The following is a 6,000-nucleotide window of genomic DNA, read 5'->3' as shown; positions in this document are numbered from 1 at the left end:
CTGATTCTAAAGAATATTAGCATCTAATGTAGCCAGATTTATTATTTATAGTAAGTTTATTTTAATAACACGCATGAAGAGCTCTTGTTTACTTGCTGAATGAAAACACTTACCTGTATATGTGTTATGCTTCTAGCTTATTTAGAACACAAGACTCAAACAAAATAACGTTTTCATGAGATTAATAAGATGTTAAAGAACAACTTTATTTAAGGCAGCTATTTCGAAATATTTACCGTTTTTGAGTTATAAAGCAAAAACTTTAAAGGGCCTCAGATCCCTAATTTTAGGGACCAGACCCTTTTTAGTGGTGTCAAATGAAAGGAAGCATTCTTCATGGAGTGACCTATACGGAATAAGCAGCATTCTTCATGTAGTGACCTATACGGAATAAGCAGCATTCTTCATGTAGTGACCTATACAGAATAGGCAGCATTCTTCATGCAGTTACATGTACCTTATATAGAATAAGCAACATTCTTCATGCAACGACCTATACAGAATAAGCAGCATTCTTCATGTAGTGACCTTATATGGAATGAGCGGCTTTCTTCATGTAGGGGCCTTATACGGAATAAGCAGCATTCTTCATGTAGTGATTTTATACGGAATAAGCAGCATTCTTCAGGAAGTGACCTTATACAGAATAAGCAGCATTCTTCATGTAGTGACCTTATACGGAATAAGCGGCATTCTTCATGTTGCGACTATTACATGTATACGGAATAAGCGGCATTATTAATGAATTGACTTAAGATGGAATAAGCGGCATTCTTCATGTAGTGACTTTTTCTGGAATGAGCGGCATTCTTCATGTTATGACCTAATACGGAATAAGCGGCATTCTTCATGTTGCGACTATTATACGGAATAAGCGGCATTATTAATGAATTGACTTTATAGGGAATAAGCGGCATTCTTCATGTAGTGACTTTATATGGAATAAGCAGCATTCTACATGTCGTTACCTTATACGGAATAAGCCACATTCTACATGCCGTTACCTTATACGGAATAAGCCGCATTCTTAATGTAATGACCTGATCTGGAATAAGCAGCATTCTTCATGTAGTGACCTTATACAGAATAAGCAGCATTCTTCATGTAGGGATCTTATACAGAATAAGCAGCATTCTTCATGTAGTGACCTTATATGGAATGAGCGGCATTCTTCATGTAGTGACCTTATTTGGAATAAGCAGCATTCTTCATGCAGTTATCTTATACGGAATAAGCAGCATTCTTCATATAGTGATTTTATACGGAATAAGCAGAATTCTTCATGTACTAACCTTATAGAAATAAGCAGCATTCTTCATGTAGTGACCTATACAGAATAAGCAGCATTCTTTATGTAGTGACCTTATACGGAATAAGCAGCCTTCTTCATGTAGGGACCTTATAAGGAATAAGCAGCATTCTTCATGTAGTGACCTATACAGAATAAGCAGCATTCTTCATGTAGTGACCTATACAGAATAAGCAGCATTCTTCATGTAGTGACCTACACGGAATAAGCAGCATTTTTCGTATAGGGACCTTATACAGAATAAGCAGCATTTTTCATGTAGTGACATTATACAGAATAAACAGCTTTCTTCATGTAGTGTCCATAAACAGAATAAGAGGCATTCTTCATGAAGTGATTTTATACGGAATAAGCAGCTCTCTTCATATACTAACCTTATAAGGAATAAGTATCATTCTTCATGAAGTGACCTTATATGGGAGGGGCATATTCTTTGGATTGAGGGACATTAATTAGTCCTTAGGCTGTTAGACATCTATTTTGAGATAATTTTGAAACAAATCTCATGGTAAAGCTTCTTCTAATGTACCTCAATTTATGGAATCTTTGCATATTTTCCTTAATTTGAAAAATAAAGATCAATATAAATTTTTGCTATTTATGCATGGGATGCCCCTAAGTTAATAGTCATAATCAAGCAATATCAATGATTACATTTCTTAGAATATTGATGCCAGATGATTAACAGTATGTGCCTTATAATCATCTTTGGGTTTTAAACACTTGCTAAGGTTTGTGACAGAATCACACATAGGTCATGATAAGGATGTATCTGACTGCCATTACTGTAATGCTTAATTAGATGCTTCTCGGGTGATAACCGGCCAGGATCATGCTATTTAGTAAAGTCAATTTAATCTAATATTATTGTATTACCTATATAATAATGAAAATATGATCAAAAGAAAGGGGAAAAACATAAATGCTATTTAATGATCAAATCCTTGCCATTAAAGAAAAACAAATATCTTTACGGTACCTTTCATACTAGATAGAATGGTAAACCTTCTGTCAATTATAAGTTATTCTATCAGTAGGAAAAGAATTAATTGTATTTCAGATTCTTCTATCCTTGGTCTAAATAAAACATTATTTATGCACACATTAATTTTTGAGGCCTCTGTGCATCATTTTAAGGCAAAAGAATTTTCACTGTGTGAAAGTGAATAAAACATTTTTTATGAAAAGTTAAATTTTTCAAATAAGTTATCTAATCTTTGCAACTAACTTTAGCAGAAGCACCGTGCTGGACTTAACTAGAAGCTCTGTGTTGGACAAATGCCGCTCCATGCTGCTGACTTTACCAGAAACTTTGTCTTGGACAAATGCCGCTGACTTTACCAGAAGCTGTGTGTTGGAAAAATGCCGCTCAATGCCGCTGATTATACCAGAAGCTCTCTCTTGGACAAATACCGCTCAATGCTGCTGACTTTACCAGAGGCACTGTGTTGGACAAATGCCGCTCAATGCTGCTGACTTTACCAGAAGCTTTGTCTTGGACAAATGCCGCTCAATGCCGCTGACTTTACCAGAGGCACTGTGTTGGACAAAATGCCCCTCAATGCCGCAGACTTTACCAGAAGCTGTGTGTTGGACAAATGCCGCTCAATGCTACTGACTTCACCAGAAGCTCTGTGTTGGACAAATGCCGCTCAATGCCGCTGACTTTACCAGAAGCTGTGTGTTGGACAAATGCCGCTCAATGCCGCTGACTATACCAGAAGCTCTCTCTTGGACAAATACCGCTCAATGCTGCTGACTTTACCAGAGGCACTGCGTTGGACAAATGCCGCTCAATGCCAGAAGCTTTGTCTTGGACAAATGCCGCTCAATGCCGCTGACTTTACCAGAGGCACTGTGTTGGACAAAATGCCCCTCAATGCCGCTGACTTTACCAGAAGCTGTGTGTTGGACAAATGCCGCTCAATGCTACTGACTTCACCAGAAGCTCTGTGTTGGACAAATGCCGCTCAATGTCGCTGACTATACCAGAAGCTCTCTCTTGGATTGATTGATTGATTGTATATTGTTTTACGTCCCATTCGAGAATTTTTCACTCATTTAGAGACGTCACCATATACCGGTGAAGGGCTTCAAATTTTGACCTTTACTCGGCACTCAGGGCCATTGAGCAGTGAGGGATCTTTATCGTGCCAACGCCTGCCGTGACACGGGGCCTCGGTTTTTAAGGTCTCATCCGAAGGACCCGCAACTTTCACTTCAAAGTGCCGAGCGCATGGCGAAGGAACAGTTGCTACCTATTTTTTATCGACTTAGGTCTGTCGCGGCCGAGATGCGAACTCACGACCTCCCGATCAAGGAGCGAGCGTCCCTCTTGGACAAATGCTGCTCAATGCCGTTGACTTAACCAGAGGCACTGTGTTGGACAAAGCTCTCTCTTGGACAAATGCCGCTCAATGCTGCTGACTTTACCAGAGGCACTCTGTTGGACAAATGCCCCTCAATGCCGCTGACTTTACCAGAAGCTCTGTTTTGGACAAAGACCAAACACCAACCCATTTCTTTTGATTTTCGTGACTTCTTGCATGAAGTATGAACCCTTACAGTTGCATGCAATATATGCATCAAATCTTAAAAGTAATGGAGCCGAGGCCCCGAAGCCCATTGCTTTTAAGGAATGGAGCGCTACGAGTATATTAACCCGCGTAAAATCCACCTTTTTAAATGCTTGTAATTATTGTTTGTTTATATATAAGAAAGAATATTTATAAGATACATTGTAAATATACATTTAACATATTAGTAGTATTTATTTATATAGAGAGAGAAAGTAAGGCGAAAAAAGTGTACTGAAGTTATTTAAATCCGCTGTCATTCAACAGCTTCGATAGCGTAGTGAGATGATACCTAACTCCGAATGTGAAGGTACTGGGCTCGATTCTCAACAATGCCAAATTTATTTTCTTTATGTGAAAATAAGCTTGTTAAAATTTTCTAGGTTCTTTCCTCGGTAGAGGTACGGCATAACAAATTATGTTTTCAATGTAATTTGCAATCTCCGTTCCTGAAAAATAATGGAGAACTCAAACAAAAGAGTGACGTCAGAGGTGGATTTTACTTGAAATTCAGTATTACTTGAAATTCTGGTATCCAGTCACTTCGTACCCATTCCGACTCGTACCCAAACCGAGTCGTACCCAAAGAGTCAACTCGTACCCAAAACTGAAGTCATAAAATAAATAATGAAAATATATCACTTTTTGATATATTTTCATAAAGATATCTGATTTATTATTCCAATTTAGTTACACTACTTATTTTTTATAAAATAATGACAATTTAAATAAAATTTGAAAAATTGAACTTGGCATAATAAAGATATAGATAGGGCCCAGATAGATTCTTTATTTCCAAATCAGGGCCCTTTCAGGCATCACAAACAACAAGCATGATTTATGCAATTACCACCAGCACAGACAAATTATTTGTATACTAAATAATCTATAGTACATATCTTTGTATATAGTATAACACTGTATATGTAAGTAACAGTTCTGGGTACGAGTTGACTCCTTGGGTTCGACTCGGTTTGGGTACGAGTCGGTTTGGGTACGAGTTGACTGTAAATCGAAATTCATATACCTATTTTGTCGCACGCCCAACACTATGTTTTTGCAGGGACGTATATACTAACGTAAGTAAATAGGTCCCTGGTTTTTGCTTTCGAAGACTGCTAATGTATACAAGGAAGAATTAGGCAAGTTAAAAAAACATTTTGAAGAACTTTACGCAGAGCGAAATATGAAATGAGTTACAAGGCTGTTTGCGGCGGAGAAATGCATCGATTTGATGCATATTCCTCCACCAGAATGGAACGTAGCGGAGTCAGTCGAGGATTGCCGATTGGGTCGACAGAGTACCAGTTTAATTAACAGGAAGTTAGTATTGTCAACTCGTACATAAAATTCCAGGGTTTGAAGGTAGTAAAAACGGGATATTTTAAGAATTATTTCACCGATTAACTTGAAAATGAAAAGGGTTCGTCCTTTTACAATGCCCTATAAGTTTGTGGAGGCGGAAAACACTAACACACACTCATACGCACAGTAGCGATGCTACACCCCTCCGCAACTAGTTTCCAACCGTCCTTTCATCTCAAAGATTCTTGAAAAAGTGGTTAGTACTCGCCTAGAGCATCATCTTGCGTCGTACAATCTACAGGATACTTACCAATCTGCATACCTAGTACACCATTCCACAGAGACAGCTCTCCTGAAGGTGCATCATGATATCGTGTCATCACTAGATTCCAACTCATGTGCGGTTCTTTTGATGTTGGATTTGTCAGCGGCCTTTGACGTGATCGATCATTCCATCATAGTTAATCGCCTTTAATTTTGCTATGACATCTGTGGTGATGCTTTGCTTTGGATAGAATCTTACCTTAACAACAGATATCAACGAGTTACGGTCCAGTCATATGTGTCGTCTGATTTTCAGCTAAAATTCGGATTTCCACAAGAGTCTGTCTTAGGTCCTAAGCTCTACCGCATGTTCTCAAAACCCAATTCGTAAGATCTGTCGCAGACATAGAATGTCCTTTCATAGTTACGCTGATGATATCCAGGTATTTATGATCATCAAGCCAGGCTAGAGAAATGCTTGTCTGATATCAGCTCATGGATGAAAACCAACATGCTTAAATTAAATCAAAACAAAACGGAACTTAT

Source organism: Saccostrea echinata, unplaced genomic scaffold (assembly GCF_033153115.1).
Source record: "Saccostrea echinata isolate AGI-Se365-2 ecotype Australia unplaced genomic scaffold, CSIRO_AGI_Sech_v1 ptg000002l, whole genome shotgun sequence".
In the NCBI taxonomy this organism is placed as follows: domain Eukaryota; kingdom Metazoa; phylum Mollusca; class Bivalvia; order Ostreida; family Ostreidae; genus Saccostrea; species Saccostrea echinata.
This window is presented reverse-complemented; position numbering follows the sequence as displayed.